The sequence below is a fragment of the Lepidochelys olivacea genome (assembly GCF_965140295.1).
Source record: "Lepidochelys olivacea isolate rLepOli2 genome assembly, chromosome: 12".
NCBI lineage: Eukaryota > Metazoa > Chordata > Testudines > Cheloniidae > Lepidochelys > Lepidochelys olivacea.
Window position 1 is genome coordinate 9,605,070 of NC_140422.1, and position 17,237 is coordinate 9,622,306.

The 17,237-nt window shown below is 43.5% G+C and overlaps 1 protein-coding gene across 3 annotated transcripts in view; it reads right to left on the reverse strand.

The window, feature by feature from the left end:
- The window catches only part of LOC311528982 (uncharacterized protein), a 31,965-nt gene that overhangs the window by 10,094 nt on the left and 4,634 nt on the right, over window positions 1-17,237 (reverse strand). For 2 of the 3 annotated variants that reach the window (XM_084644544.1, XM_084644543.1), the window contains exon 3: window positions 6,120-6,198. The gene's annotated coding sequence lies outside the window, so the exon portion shown is untranslated. The remainder of the gene's footprint in view (window positions 1-6,119; window positions 6,199-17,237) is intronic. The other variant, XM_084644545.1, reaches the window with a different exon arrangement.

Below are 17,237 nucleotides of genomic sequence, written 5' to 3' on the forward strand. Positions count from 1 at the left end.
TCAGAGTAACAGCCATGTTAGTCTGTATTCGCAAAAAGAAAAGGAGTACTTGTGGCACCTTAGAGACTAACCAATTTATTTGAGCATAAGCTTTCTGATGAAGTGAGCTGTAGCTCACGAAAGCTTATGCTCAAATAAATTGGTTAGTCTCTAAGGTGCCACAAGTACTCCTTTTCTCTTTGAACTGTGATATAAACTCACTAATGCTGGCTCCGTATTTCAATTATATTTTCTGGATCAAGTAAATTTAAGGGTAAATGTCTCCAGTTTTGCCATTATATGTAATCACATCTGATGGAATCAAATTGTCAGTATTCAAAAAGCTCTTTTATGTAGTATTCAGTAATGACCATTAGGAACTGGAAAAAAGATTAGTAGCAACCTACAACAGAAGTAACAGCTTTTTCCCTGGACTAAAATATACTTAGGAGTATATGCACAGAGCTTTGTTTTTGAAAGTTTAATTTTATGGCACTTCACAGTAAACAACCATATGGCTTTTAAAGGCTTTTCATATGTGTGAGGATCTTGCATAGCTTGAAGTAGTTTTTAAATTAGTCCACTGTGGTTTGCTCAGTGGGACACACTGTATGCATCAAGCAACCAAAAGCCAAGTGTGGGACAAAGGAGCAAAGGGGAGACCATACATAATGGAGTGCTGGGAGCTCCGGAAATCACATTAAGAAAGCTAGCAAAGTCATCTGTAATTATCACTTTAGGGCTGACTGCCTTTTAACATTAGCAAAGAACAGAAGTTGGAACAAAAATGTCTGCTTGGAGACAGAAATTTGGAACCATTTCACATGACTGTGATACCTACTGCAGGGGGACATGACATACGTGGGCCTGCAACAAATCCTCATCTGGTTTTAAAAAACTGAATTTACTTAATCTTCCAGACTGTCAAAATGCTGTTACACATTTGAGTTTTAAAGGGGGTACTGCTGGGTTAAACACTACAAGTCAAATCCTTGCACAGGCAAGACTCCTTGAAGTCAAGAGGAGCTTTGTCTGAGTAAGGACCAAGTAAAAAGTCTTCAGGATTGAATCCTATATTTGTGAAAACCCACACATTCCCTTATGTTACAATTAACACCCAGGTTATTAAAACTTAGAATTCAAACTCTGGACTTTAGACTATTTATGCACTTTCCTCACTTTTTGCATATCACTTAGCTTTGAGGATGAGTATAGACTCGTCAGTTTCACTTTTGTTTATATTCAGTTTGTAGTTAGTTTCTTTAGGATTGTAGGCTTGACCTGACATAAATAATTAAACATGGGGGATGCCTCATTTCTTGGAAGACAGGAGAAGGGAGGTAAATTGGTTAGCAGGCTGAAAAGGGACTATTTGTGCTAAGATAAGTAAATGGGTAAGTAAGCTAGGAGACAGAATGTAATGTTCTCTCAAACTAAAAGGGGGAACACTGAGGGAACTCTTTACTACAAACAAGATAATGGACAAGATAAGTCAGGAATGTAAAGATGAGGTAAAGAGTAGGTCCAGTGTCAACAGTGTGTGAACAAGGATTAGTCCCTACCATGTAACCAAGCCAATCCAAAAATGTGTAATGAACCATATATAGTCAAGGCTAAGATTTTGTCATGCATATTTTTAGTAAAAGGCAGGGACAGGTTATGGGCAAGAATGAAAAATTCACAGAAGCCTGTGACCTGTCCCTGACTTTTACTAAAAATATCCATGATAAAATGGGAAGGGACTGGGCAGCTGCAGGGTGGCTGGGAACTCCGGGTCCCCCATCACACAGTAGAGCTCAGAGCTCCAGGGTCCCCCTACTCACCGCAGTGTAGGGGAGCTGCAGGGTCCCCCTGCCCTTCCGCGCTAGAGGGGAGCCGCTGGCGTCTGCCTGCCCTGCCACAGTGGCTGGAAGCTGCAGGCTATCCCTGCTGTCCATGGGGGCTGGGAGCTTGAGGGCCCGCTGCCTTAGGCAGCAGAGGTACCTCACAGCTCCCTGCAACTGCAGGAGGCAGCAGGACCTTGCAGCTCCCAGCTGCCAGGGCTGAAGTCACTGTGGTCTTTGGAAGTGACGGATTCCGTGACTTCCACAAGCTCCGTGACAAAATCATAGCTTTATGTATAGTAAATGCAATGAGATGTGTAAACGTATATACAAAGAGTGGGTATCTGTGTAACTTTGGATCTGTGATGTTCCCTGTATCCATCCCCCTGCATTTAAGTCTAATCAACTCAGCATAGCATTGCTGTACGCCAAATAAAAATACCTGGGTAATGAAGTCTAGAGTCAAACTGAGTTCTTGGGAAAATGTCTGAGAAAGAATCCCAATAATTTCATGTTCAGGTTATCATGTAGTAGCACTATGCTACAAATTTTGATTTGCAAACAGTGTCAGAACTTTAGGGAAAGGCCTGTTGGGCTTACGTTTTGTAAAAGTTTATTTTTAAAGACAGCCTAAATTTGGACCTTGTAGAAATGAGGGTTTTTAAATGTTTAGAAATTAAAGCTCTCCTCAGTACCATTAAACCAAAAAGAATCCCTACTGTAGTGCAGTCCCATGCTACAAAGGGGCTTAGAGAAAAATGAAAATGGACTCCTTTATAACAAGGAAGGGTTTCAGATGTGTAACCCATTTGCCTAATAGGGAAATATTTCTTGAAGAGATATATGGGTGAGGAAGGGTAGGAATGAGTTGGGTCTGGTTCATTGTTGCTAGGCAGATGCACAATTAGCACTGGATGCTCAGAAGTTTCAGGAATTGGTTGTGGTTGTTTTGGATATGCTTAATAGGTTTCTTGTTGTTGGACTCAGGTTCTATGAGGCCAGTAGTCAGGGCAGCTGCTTTGCAAAAGACCATGTGTACTGTGTGGGTTTGGAGACGCTGAGCCCCAGGAGCAGAAAGCAGGCGGTTTCCCCTACATCTGAAGCATTTTGCAGCAGATCAGTGATATTGTTAACAATTCAACAGGGAAACCATACCAGTGTTAAGTTTAGAAACAGAAAACTGGGTGGGGAAAACTAATTTCTTTTATTTTAATTGTATACTGGGAATATTGCTTGATTTTAGCCAAACAGTATTAGTTAAATTGTCTCAACCAATATGATTTATCAATTCTTCTCTTATTTAAATGTCATGATGGGGAAAGAGTCATTTATATTCCACTATAGTCAGTTTTGTATTTTTCTTGTAACAGAGTTTTTTATTTATCTATATACTTATAGATTGGAAGGGGAAATATCTGCTGGCTGAGCAGTGGTTGGTGGGACTGCAGATGACCTAGCCAAGTTCTGAAACGTCCGCTTCAGATACACGATTCACTCCTCAATGACCCAAAGAATACCAATACCAAGATTTAACAAAAGAAATCCTTTTGTTTTAACTGTGGGCAAATAGGACATTTTTCAAAACAATTGTGAGAATTCTCCTGACTCCAGTCTAGTACATCAGCCTGTGAGTCAGACAAGGATAAGTAAACACTATCTGCACAAATCCCTGCTCTTTTATAAGTTCTGGTGAAACAGAGGCTTCAACTGCTATATGATTTTCCAGGAAGTTATACTTGTGTTCTCTCTTTACACTGGAGTAGGCTAGATCCTCAGTGGGTTTAATTTAGTTATGTCAATTTACACGAGCCAAGCTTAGTTATGTCAATTTACATGAGCCAAGGATGTGGTTTAATAGTGTTCATTAAATGTAGTTAATTTTAGGTGTCTCCATAATAAAGACAACCAATCTTAAAACATTCAAAATTACAAGTGATCAATTTGCACAAATAAGTCTCAAAGGCAGATTAAAGAAACCATAAACATTCCACTGAATTCCAATAAAGAACCTAATAGTAGACTATAAAAGAAAAAAGAGGCCTTGGACATTGCCCAGAAGGATGCTGAAGAAGGACTTAAAAGGAATAGATTACACTGGCAGATTGGTTGCTTTCCTTCTGTTACCTTTTTGGCTGAAGAAGTTAGCCAAAATTCAGGCTAGCATGTTGTTTGAGTTAGGAGAAACTGATATTGGAGTCAGGTATGTCTTTGATGTAATACTATTTGCAAAGAATGTACATACTCCTGTTTCCATTAACACAACAGGAGTAAAACAGCAGGTGACATCTTCTTTGCTCAGTGTTCCAAGCCCCTTTCCAGCCAGCACTTAGTTTCAAAGGTCTCTTTAGGCTTTTCTCAGGGCTACGTTCCCAATGGCTGTGTCATTGGATTTCTGCTGCTTCTCTATCAGCTTCTCCTGTGTTCTTCCTATTTTTCCTCAAACACACACACAAACTTCTCCTATAACAATAACCAGTGAAACTTCTCCACCAAATGGCTCTGTTTCTGACCAGTCTTCCATGTGCTTTTGTTTTGGACAGTGCTCCTAGTATTTCAGCTACTTTGTTCCATAAATTGGCTTAAGGGCATCTTACTTTTATCCCAAACATAGGTTGGTTGTTACAACCACCAATTTCAACAACGTTTACCAAACCCATAACACTCAAGGGTCTTCTTGGTATCATTTGGAAATTGTGTTCAGCCTTTGAAAGATGTCACTCCCCAGCTCAGCTCTACAGCATGGACAGAGTTGAAGGAGTAGAAACTGGACTCATGCACGATAGTTGTGTGTATCAACAAACCAGTAATTATTGATTAGTGTTGATGTCACCGAGGGCCATCGCTTCTCCCTGGCTCCAAAGCATACACTGCCATGCCCAGTCTCAGTCAAGGAGGTTTATTTTTCATAACTGAGGTTAAGAAATGAACAGAACACTGTGTCTTAACCCAGTTCTTGGTCCCAGGTTCAGGGTCACGTCTTCTAGGGGTCTCTGGTGGCATTCTAGTTCCTGGCAGCCTTCCAGCTTCACTCAGCTCTACTCCCCACCTGGAGCAGCAGCCACAGGGCTGTTTCCCTGGCCTCTTGTTCTAGGGAAGGGATCTCAAACTGAGGGCCACATGAGGACTAGCACATTGGCCCAAGGGCCGCATCACTGAAACCTTTCCATACAACAATACAAAAGTATAGTCAAAAACGAAAAAAATGAAGAGTAATATAATATCCTATTAAAAGTCAATGTATTAACATTTTTAAAACTGTAATGCGAAGAGGGGTTTTAATAAAATATAAACACTCAGTAATGCACCTCACTCCAATGACAAAACACGCATTTACTTTTAAAATTACTTCAGTTAAAGCCACCCGTTTCCCCCCAGCCCCGCTCCCACTCCACCCCTTCCATGAGGCCCCACCACTGCCCCACCTCTTCCCACCCCTCCCCTGCCCCCATTCCAACCCCTTCCCCAAATCCCTGCCTCGGCCCCATCTCTTCTCTGCCTCCTCCCCTGAGCGTGCTGCATCCCTGCTCCTCCCCTGTCCCTCCTGGAAAGTCCTAAGCACTGCCAAGCAGCTGTTTGGTGGCGAGAAGCGCTGGGAGGTAGGTGGAGGAGCAGGGATGCAGTGCATTCGGGGAGGGGCAGGGGGTGAGAGGAGTTTGGCTGCTGGTGGAGTCAGTGCCTATGGTGGGCCGCAGGAAATACTCCACATGTTTGAGACCCCTGCTCTAGGGACTGCCACAGAAGTTAGGTCCACTCCAGTACAGCTTCCTCTGCCAGTGCTGGGTTCAGCCTGTCTCAGTTCTTCCTTCCTTCAGATGCCCACTAACAGACCTTTGTAGGCCCAGGTCTATCCTGGCCCTCTTTAATTAGCTGAATTTCCAGGGGAGCCTGGCTCTGTCTGTCCACAGAGACCAGCTACCCTTTGACTGTGGACAAAAATGGGTAAAAGGATAATGTCAGGCAATAATAAGTAAAATGTTACTTGAAAGATAACAGAGGCAGATGCGTTGGAAATGAGGAAGGACGATGGGATCGGAGAGTTTATTTCACAGCCTCTATGAACTTTTGCAGACTAGTGAATGAGACCAAGATTTTCAGTATAAGGGCCTAAAGTTAGCCTCCAAAGCATCCGAACAAAGGAAGCTGCTGGCTGCTCAGTACTTTGGAATAATCAGACAATTTAAATAAGTGCTTAAATATAGAATTAGAAGCCCAAATGTAGACATTTATATTTTTAAATCTTCAACTGCATTTTTTTTATCTCCCCCCTCAACATTGCATACATTTTGTCTGTTGTAAGGTGCTTGCACTCATGCTTACCTGAAGTGGGCATACACATGGTCTTGTTAAGATTCTGTTGCAACACTCTGTCACACCTAATATTCCAACCACCTACTTTCTTGAAAAAAAAAAAGAAAAAAAAAGGTCTCTGTTGTTGGCACAAAAGTTGCTTTGTTTTGTGTAGAATATTGTTTCACAAATGAAGCACTGGGGAACAGGGGTGAACAGTAAGAATAATGATCTTTACATCCATCTATAGCAAAGCAGAGCAAGTAACAGGCCCTTCAATTGCCTAACAAGAATGATTCTTAGTTTCTAAATCAGGGTATGAAACATAAATACTTATGGACAGGATAGCAACTGCAGTACCAGTGATGTGCTGCCCATGTATTAGGAAAGAGAACCTCAAAATTTTCCCAATAATCCAATGTTAAATCCTTGTTCCAGAAAAGCATGTGAAGCACTAAGGGAGAATATACTAATTTATTTTCCTTTTTTTAAAAAGCCATTCATAACTTTAACCCAAAATAGTGACAAAAGCACTTAAAACTTGTAAAATCATTAGCTTGAAATATTTCCATTGCTCTCCTGAAAGTTACTCAGACTGTAAGGACAGTAGTGCACTGAATTCAGGTTGTACTGTTTTAGGTGATGAGGTTGGCATGAACATCTTATGAGGAAGGAGTCCCATTAGAAATTGGAAAATCTACCAATTGGTCAAATCTGGTCCATTCCATAGGTAATACATTCTCTCTTCCAAAGCATATTTATGAGCCCCAAGGACAAATCTCTGGCAAGAATACTATAGGAGTGTCCAGTGAACATCAGCAGAAGCTGGAAAGTGACCCCAACACCCAACTTTGATAGCAGAATTTCAGCAGTGGGCCAGATAAGTACTCACCAATGTGTCACTATAAGCAGCTCCTCTATGACATTTGCACTGGGTATTGGGTCATCTAGTTCCATGTCACTGTCAATCCTATTGGCCTACCGCAGGCCCATTTCCACTGGACTATCACTATACAGGGGATGCAGAAGCAATGGCACCCTGCCTTCTTGGATGTTAAATGGTATGGAAGGGCTTATGCTGGCCCTTCATATCAGGACAAATTTCACCAGTTTAATAATTGGCTAATGTGTTTGGATTTCTCTTACTTGCAGATATTCCCCTGGTTTTGTCAGATTTTGATCTTTTGTTTAGTTTCATGAGTCTTGTATGTTGGTTTTCCTTCAAGTTTTATTTTCATTTGTTTAGTGATTTTCATGTTTAGATTTTTTTTTTGAGTTTGCTCAATTGATTTCTGTGTTGATGTGTTTAATTGGAAATCTTTGGCTCTGTAACAGGGTGACTTGCCCCTGGGCTGGAGAGCCTGGGGTTGAGCTAGCCCTAGTTACAAGATGAGCTCCATCTGAGAGGAATCAGGTGATTCAAATATAAAAGGCATCCAGAGGTTGTAGGGAGGGTTTGTTTGGATGGATGGATGGAAGTAGCAGCTCTGGCTGCTAGAGGTAGGTGGTCTGATAGTAAGGTGGGGAAGCCCAATAGGAGACTATGTGGAACTAGAGCTGGTGAAAGACTGTATTTGTTTTGGGATGTTTGAGTTCTGTTTTTGACAAACTCTGTTGCCAGCCTGATGGACAGTGAATCAAAGGACTTAGGGCTCAGAATGTGAGTGGAAAATGTGAGTTTTTAAGGGGACTCTGATAAAGGGGAAATGGAGATTAGTAGCAGCTGCAGAACTAAAGGCTCATAAAAATGGTAAAACTCAGATACATCAGAAAGTTTCACAAAGCCCTGTTTGGCATTATCTTCACTGCAGGGTGGGGGAGGAGACAAAGGTGTGCTCTTACCTGGTGTTAACCAATATGTGGTAAAGGCTGTGTGAAGAAAATTCTAGGTTTCTCCGTAGTCTTTAATTTGACTTGCTAAGTCAAGCAAAAACTACAAACTGCCTTATTTTTTGCTATAATTGTCATGTATGAGCTAACTCGCATTATGACAACACCTTTTTTTCCCAAGAGAAGATGTACATTTTAAAATACGCTTATATCCAATCAATATTCTTTATATTCCTAGCTGCTATTTTGTTAGCAGGTTATATTTTAGCTTGCTTATGGCACTATTATTTTGTCTTTGCAAAACTATACATTCTTAATAGAACATACATCCTGAACAGATGTAATTTTCAATGCTAAGTCCTGGAAATATTAACTCATAGACTTCAAGGTCAGAAGAGACCATTGTGATAATCTAGTCTGACCCCCTGTATAATGCAGGCTATAGAACTTCCCTATAATAATTCCTAGAGCATATCTTTTAGAAAAACATCCAGTCTTGATTTTAAAATTCATAATGGCATAGATTCTACATCACTATCATGACCCTTGGTAAATATTCCAATGGCTAAAAATGATAGGCTCAGTGAAACTATTCAAGTCTGTACACTTACTTATATGTCAATGTTTGTAAGATCAGGGCCAGGGTAGCCTTCTCTAGTATCCGGAGTAAGGACTAGAGGCTTCAAAGAAGGGTACCCGGAGTAAGGACTAGAGGCTTATACCTGACTCTGCCTATGAGTGACACTGGAGAAGTGATTTACTGTGCCTATGCCCATATCCATCTTACAGATGGGTATAACACATCTACCTCACATGACTGTTGTGAAATCGGTTAATTTTGGTGTCTAATCCTATGAACATAAGAACAGCCATACTGGATCAGACTAATGGTCCATCTAGCCCAGTATCCTGTCTTCCAACAGTGGTCAATGCCAGGTACTTCAGAGCAAATGAACAGAACAGGTAATCATCAAGTGATCCATCCCGTCACCCGTTCCCAGCTTCTGGCAAACAGAGGTTAGGGACACTTCAGAGCATGGTTTTACATCCAGGCTGTCAAGGTTCCTCCCCCACTCTGAACTCTAGGGTGCAGATGTGGGGACCTGCATGAAAAACCTCCTAAGCTTATCTTTACCAGCTTAGGTCAAACTTCCCCAAGGTACAAAATATTACCCCTTGGACAGGCCGCTACCACCACCAAACTAATACTGGTTACTGGGGAAGAGCTGTTTGGACGCGTCCTTCCCCCCAAAATACTTCCCAAAACCTTGCAGCCCACTTCCTGGACAAGGTTTGGTAAAAAGCCTCACCAATTTGCATAGGTGACTACAGACCCAGACCCTTGGATCTTAAGAACAATGAACAATCCTCCCAACACTTGCACCCCCCCTTTCCTGGGAAATGTTGGATAAAAAGCCTCACCAATTTGCATAGGTGACCACAAACCCAAACCCTTGGATCTGAGAACAATGAAAAAGCATTCAGTGTTTTACAAGAAGACTTTTAATAAAAAATAGAAGTAAATAGAAATAAAGAAATCCCCCCTGTAAAATCAGGATGGTATATATCTTACAGGGTAATTAGATTCAAAAACATAGAGAACCCCTCTAGGCAAAACCTTAAGTTACAAAAAAGATACACAGACAGAAATAGTTATTCTATTCAGCACAATTCTTTTCTCAGCCATTTAAAGAAATCATAATCTAACACATACCTAGCTAGATTACTTACTAAAAGTTCTAAGACTCCATTCCTGTTCTGTCCCCGGCCAAGACGACTACAGACAGACCCTTTGTTCCTCTCCCTCCTCCCAGCTTTTGAAAGTATCTTGTCTCCTCATTGGTCATTTTGGTCAGGTGCCAGCGAGGTTACCTTTAGCTTCTTAACCCTTTACAGGTGAGAGGAGCTTTCCCCTGGCCAGGAGGGATTTCAAAGGGGTTTACCCTTCCCTTTATATTTATGACACGCCCCCCAAATCTCAGCTAGGGTGAAACACTGGCTGGGATTTCTTCCTGGAGCTCTAGGAAAACAGAGTTAATAAGACACATGCATCTCTAAATATACTACCAAGTACATAAAGACTAACAATATTTTCCACATCTCAAGGACGATTTTAACCAGTTGATTCTGGGAAACTTTCACGGGAGAGTGCATCAGCCACTTTGTTAGAAGCTCCTGAGATGTGTTGGATGTCGAAATCAAAATCTTGGAGAGCTAAACTCCACCGAAGAAGTTTTTTGTTAGTTTCTTTGACGGTGTGAAGCCACTTTAGTGCAGCATGGTCGGTTTGCAGGTGGAAACGCCGTCCCCAAACATATGGGCGTAGCTTTTCCAGAGCGTAGACAATGGCATAACATTCTTTTTCAGTGACTGACCAGTTGCTTTCCCTCTCAGACAGTTGTTTGCTGAGAAACACTACAGGGTGGAATTCTTGATCAGGTCCTTTCTGCATTAAAACTGCTCCCACACCACGCTCGGATGCATCTGTGGTTACTAGGAACGGTTTGTCAAAGTCTGGGGCCCTTAGTACAGGGTCAGACATGAGTGTCGCTTTAAGCTTGTTAAAGGCCTTCTGACACTTTCCGGTCCACTGAACAGCATTTGGCTGTTTCTTTTTGGTTAGGTCTGTCAGTGGGGCAGCGATTTGGCTGTAGTGCGGTACAAATCGTCTGTAATAACCGGCCAAGCCTAAGAAGGATTGAACCTGTTTCTTTGACCTTGGGACAGGCCACTTTTGGATAGCATCCACTTTGGCCTGTAGGGGGCTGATAGTTCCTTGACCCACCTGGTGTCCAAGGTAAGTCACTCTGTTTAGGCCTATTTGACACTTCTTAGCCTTAACAGTTAGTCCTGCCTCCCTTATGCGCTCAAGGACTTTTTGTAGATGTTCCAGGTGGTCTGCCCAGGAATCCGAAAATATGGCCACATCGTCAAGGTAGGCGACTGCATATTCTCCTAATCCCGCTAGGAGACCATCTACAAGTCTTTGGAAAGTGGCGGGTGCATTTCGCAGCCCGAAAGGGAGTACATTAAATTCATACAGCCCGAGATGTGTGATGAAGGCTGACCTTTCCTTGGCAGATTCATCTAGCGGTACCTGCCAGTACCCCTTGGTTAAGTCCAAGGTAGAGATGAACTGGGCCCGTCCCAGTTTCTCTAATAGTTCATCAGTGCGTGGCATTGGATAATTGTCTGGGCGAGTTACAGCATTTAGCTTACGGTAGTCCACGCAAAAACGTATTTCCCCATCTGGTTTGGGAACTAGAACCACTGGAGATGCCCATGCACTTTCAGAGGGGCGGATTACACCCATCTGTAACATATCCTGGATCTCCCGTTCTATAGCAGTTTTAGCTTGAGGAGACACCCGGTAAGGTTGGACCCTAATTGGGTGAGCATTACCTGTGTCAATGGAGTGGTATGCCCGTTCAGTCAGTCCTGGGGTGGCTGAGAACGTTGGCGCGTAGCTAGTGCACAGCTCCTGGATCTGCTGTCGCTGCATACGCCCAAGGGTCATGGAGAGGTTCACCTCTTCCACACCACCAGCACATTTCCCTTCGTAGTAGACACCTTCAGGCCACTCAGCGTCGTCTCCTCCCTGGGCTGTAAACTGACAAACCTTTAATTCTCTGGAATAAAAGGGCTTTAGAGAATTAATATGATACACCTTAGGCTTTTGGTTGGAGGTGGGGAATGCTATGAGATAATTAACAGCTCCCAGGCGCTCCTGGACCACGAATGGCCCTTCCCACGATGCTTCCATTTTATGGGCCTGGAGCGCCTTTAAGACCATGACCTGGTCTCCTACTTTGAAGGAACGCTCTCTGGCATGTTTATCATACCAGGCTTTTTGCTCTTTTTGAGCATCCTGTAAGTTTTCTCTAGCAAGGGCTAAAGAGGTTCGGAGGGTGTTTTGTAGGTTGGTTACAAAGTCCAGAATGTTAGTTCCTGGAGAAGGTGTAAATCCCTCCCATTGCTGCTTCACCAACTGCAATGGCCCCTTAACCTCACGGCCATATACAAGTTCAAATGGAGAAAACCCTAAACTGGGATGTGGTACAGCTCTGTAGGCAAAGAGCAACTGCTGCAATACTAGGTCCCAATCATTGGAGTGCTCATTTACGAATTTACGTATCATGGCCCCCAAAGTTCCATTAAACTTCTCCACCATGCCATTTGTTTGATGATGGTAAGGAGTGGCAACCAAGTGATTTACCCCATGAGCTTCCCAAAGGTTTTTCATAGTTCCTGCCAGGAAATTAGTCCCTGCATCTGTGAGGATGTCGGAGGGCCAACCTACCCTGGCAAAAATGTCTGCTAGTGCCTGGCACACACTTTTAGCCCTGGTGTTGCTTAGAGCTACTGCTTCCGGCCATCGGGTGGCAAAATCCATGAAAGTCAGTATGTACTGCTTTCCTCTGGGTGTCTTTTTCGGAAAAGGACCCAGAATATCCACAGCTACTCGCTGAAATGGAACTTCAATGATGGGGAGTGGCTGAAGAGGAGCTTTGACCTGGTCTTGGGGTTTTCCCACTCTTTGGCACACCTCACAAGACTGGACATAGGTAGAAACATCCTTGCCCATTCCCTCCCAGTGGAATGACCCCCCCAAACGGTCTTTGGTCCTGTTCACCCCAGCATGGCCACTAGGGTGATCATGGGCTAAGCTCAAGAGCTTGGCCCGGTATTTAGTTGGAACTACCAACTGTCTCTGAGGATGCCAGTCTTCCTGGTGTCCCCCAGAAAGAGTTTCCTTGTATAAAAGTCCTCTTTCTACAACAAACCTGGATCGATTAGAAGAGCTGAGAGGCGGTGGGTTGCTCCGTGCCGCCGTCCAAGCTCTCTGGAGGCTTTCATCTGCTTCCTGTTCGGTCTGGAACTGTTCCCTTGATGCTGGAGACATCAGTTCCTCATGGGATTGTGGACCTAGGCTTGGTCCCTCTGGAAGCGATATAGGGGATGGAGCTGTTTCTGTTGACTGTGAACCGCTCTCCGCTGGTGCACTGTGTTGGGATTCAGGCTCCGGCTGAGCCTCTTGTGTAGGGTTATCGGCTGCTGCCAGTTCAGGTTCGGTGGGGCCCTCTGGTGTTGAGGTTGCAAGTACTGGATTCAGTGCTGACACGGGGTCTGGTGTTGGTTGTTTGGCTGGTTCCGGTTCTGGGACTGGTTCCGTCTGGGTCTCTGGGACTGGATCCACTACTGCTGTTGCAGACATTGGCCTGGGGTCCAGGTCCATCACCTCTGACTGGGTCCTGATAGAAGTTTCCGGAACAGAGCTAGGCCTCACGGCTTGTTTAGCCTGGTTGCGGGTGACCATTCCCACCCTCTTGGCCTGCTTCACATGATTGGCCAAGTCTTCCCCCAACAGCATGGGGATGGGATAATCATCATAGACTGCAAAAGTCCACATTCCTGACCAGCCCTTGTACTGGACAGGCAACTTGGCTGTAGGCAAATTGAAAGAGTTGGACTTGAAGGGTTGAATCGTCACTTGGATCTCTGGGTTGATTAAATTGGGGTCCACTAAGGAAGCATGGATAGCTGACACTTGTGCTCCGGTGTCCCTCCACGCGGTGACCTTCTTCCCACCCACACTCACAGTTTCCCTCCGCTCCAAGGGTATCTGGGAGGTATCTGGGCCTGTGGACCTCTGGTGTGATTCCGGTGCAATGAACTGTAACCTGTTGGGGTTCTTGGGGCAGTTGGCCTTTACATGCCCCAGCTCGTTACATTTAAAACATCGTCCAGCTGACGGGTCACCGGGGCGAGGTGGGTTGCTGGAGAACGGGGTGGTGGGACGATAAGGGGTCTGGAGGGTTCTTTGGGAGGTAGGTGGGGCTTTGGGCGGCCCCCGGTAATAGGGTGTGGTCTGGGGTGGTCCCTTCTGGTCTCCGCTCCAACTGCGACCAGTTTTCTTCTTCTCTGCCACCTCCACCCATCTGGCTCCAATCTCTCCTGCCTCAATTACAGTTTTGGGTTTCCCATCTAGGATGTATCTTTCTATTTCCTCAGGAACACCCTCTAAGAATTGTTCCATTTGCATTAGGAAGGGCAAATTTACTGGAGATTCAACACTTGCTCCTGATATCCAGGCATCCCAATGTTTTACAATGTGGTAGGCATGTCGGGTAAATGACATGTCTGGTTTCCACCTTAGGGCTCTGAACCTCCGACGAGACTGCTCGGGTGTTATCCCCATTCTGACTCTCGCCTTGGATTTAAACAGTTCATACTTGTTCATGTGTTCTTTAGGCATTTCAGCTGCCACCTCAGCTAAGGGTCCACTGAGCTGCGGCCTCAGCTCTACCATGTATTGGTCAGTAGAGATGTTGTACCCAAGGCAGGCCCTTTCGAAGTTTTCTAAGAAGGCCTCAGTATCATCACCTGCCTTGTAGGTGGGGAACTTTCTGGGATGGGAAGTGGTACCTGGAGAAGGATTGCTAGGGTTTGTTGGTATATTCTGCTGGGCCTTTATCCTCTCCATCTCCTCCACATGCTTCCTTGCCTCCATTTCCCTCTTGTGGGCAGCCTCCTGTACCTCCTTCTCCAGCCGCATGAGTTCTATCTGTCTTTCATGTTCCCTTTGTTTTTCCTCAGCCTGAAATTTGGCTAATTCCAGCTGTAGTCGAGCTGAGGATTTGGCCATTCTAACCTCTCTGTTTTTAACTAACTTTACACCCGAGGTTTAGAAATAAACAAACAAAACTTGGCTGTAAACTTTTGCTGTGCTGGAATAGAGTACCTATTCTCTGATAGTGATTGTCAGCCTACAGAAAAAGACAATTCCCTTGTCTCTGCTCTGGGCCCAAATTAAAGCAAAAAACCTCCAACTACTTGGAAAACTGCTTACCCAGCCCAAAGAAAAAAAAAAATTTCTTTTCAAACCTGTGCTCCTTGTAAAACAAAAAAAAAAAATCAAAATCCTAAAAAAAAACCCTGCCACTTTTGTCTCCAGGCAAATGGGTAGAGCACACACCCCCTATTTACTTTTAGGAAGAAAAGAAAAAAAAAAACCTCTGGGTTGGAAGACTGTGAATTTCCCTGCAGGAGTTAAGTACCCTGCCTCCAGGCAAGAAAACCTGCAATTCACAAGATAATCCCCTTTTGTCTCTGCTTGGCCACAAAGCAGAGAGAAACCAAGCTGCTTTCAGTTTCAAAGCTGCCTTCTGGACTTCCTAAAAATTCCTTTTTAAAATCTGTATTTCTAGTTCAAAAAATCTCAACTGGATCTCAAAATGATTTCAGGTTAATCCCACCACTGTGCCACCATGTCAAGGTTCCTCCCCCACTCTGAACTCTAGGGTGCAGATGTGGGGACCTGCATGAAAAACCTCCTAAGCTTATCTTTACCAGCTTAGGTCAAACTTCCCCAAGGTACAAAATATTACCCCTTGGACAGGCCGCTACCACCACCAAACTAATACTGGTTACTGGGGAAGAGCTGTTTGGACGCGTCCTTCCCCCCAAAATACTTCCCAAAACCTTGCAGCCCACTTCCTGGACAAGGTTTGGTAAAAAGCCTCACCAATTTGCATAGGTGACTACAGACCCAGACCCTTGGATCTTAAGAACAATGAACAATCCTCCCAACACTTGCACCCCCCCTTTCCTGGGAAATGTTGGATAAAAAGCCTCACCAATTTGCATAGGTGACCACAAACCCAAACCCTTGGATCTGAGAACAATGAAAAAGCATTCAGTGTTTTACAAGAAGACTTTTAATAAAAAATAGAAGTAAATAGAAATAAAGAAATCCCCCCTGTAAAATCAGGATGGTATATATCTTACAGGGTAATTAGATTCAAAAACATAGAGAACCCCTCTAGGCAAAACCTTAAGTTACAAAAAAGATACACAGACAGAAATAGTTATTCTATTCAGCACAATTCTTTTCTCAGCCATTTAAAGAAATCATAATCTAACACATACCTAGCTAGATTACTTACTAAAAGTTCTAAGACTCCATTCCTGTTCTGTCCCCGGCCAAGACGACTACAGACAGACCCTTTGTTCCTCTCCCTCCTCCCAGCTTTTGAAAGTATCTTGTCTCCTCATTGGTCATTTTGGTCAGGTGCCAGCGAGGTTACCTTTAGCTTCTTAACCCTTTACAGGTGAGAGGAGCTTTCCCCTGGCCAGGAGGGATTTCAAAGGGGTTTACCCTTCCCTTTATATTTATGACACAGGCTAATAGCCATTGATGGACCTATCCTCTATGAACGTATGTAGTTCTTTTTTGATCCCTGTTAGTCTTGGCCTTCACAACATCCTCTGGCAAAGAGTTCCACAGGTTGACTGTGTGTTGTGAAGGAATACTGCCTTTTGTTTGTTTTAAACCTGCTGCCTATTAATTTCATTTGGTGACCCTTGGCTCTTCTATTATGAGGAGTAAATAACACTTTTTCCACACCACTCATGATTTTATAGACCTCTATTATATCCCCCCTAGTCATCTCTTTTCCAAGCTGAAAAATCCTAGTCTTATTCATCTCTCCTCATACGGAAGCTGTTCCATACCCTAATCACTTTTGTTGCCCTTTTCTATACCTTTTCCAATTCCAATATATCTTTTTTGAGATAGGGTGACCAGATCAGCATGCAGTATTTAAGATGTGAGCATACCATGGATTTGCATAATGGCATTATGATATTTACTGTCTTATTATCTATCTCTTTCCTAACGATTCCCAACATTGCTAGCTTTTTTGACTGCTACTGCATACTGAGCAGATGTTTTCAGAGAACTATCTAGAGGTCTTTCTTCAGTCGTAACAGCTAATATAGACTACATCATTTGTATGTGTAGTTAAGAATGTTTTCCAATGTGAAGTACTTTGCATTTATCAACATTGAATTTCATCTGCCATTTTGCCCCTTTGCAACTCTTTGCAGTCTGCTTTGGACTTAACTATCTTGAGTAGTTTTGTATCAGCAAATTTTGCCACCTCACTGTTTACCCCTTTTTGCAGCTCATTTATGAATATGTTGAATAGTACTGGTCCCAGTACAGACCCCTGGGAGATACCAGTATTTACCTCCACTCTGAAAACTGACCATTTATTTCTACCATTTGTTTCCTATCTTTTAACCAGTTACCGATTCATGAAAAGACTTCCCCTCTTGTCCTATGACAGCTTACTTTGCCTAAGAGCCTTTGGTGAGGGATCTGGTCAAAGGCTTTCTGAAAATTTAAGTACACTATATCCACTGGATTATCCTTGTCCACATGCTTGTTGACCCCCTCAAAGAATTCTAGTAGATTGGTGAGACATGATTTCCCTTTACAAAAATCACGTTGACTCTTCCCCCAAAAATCATGTT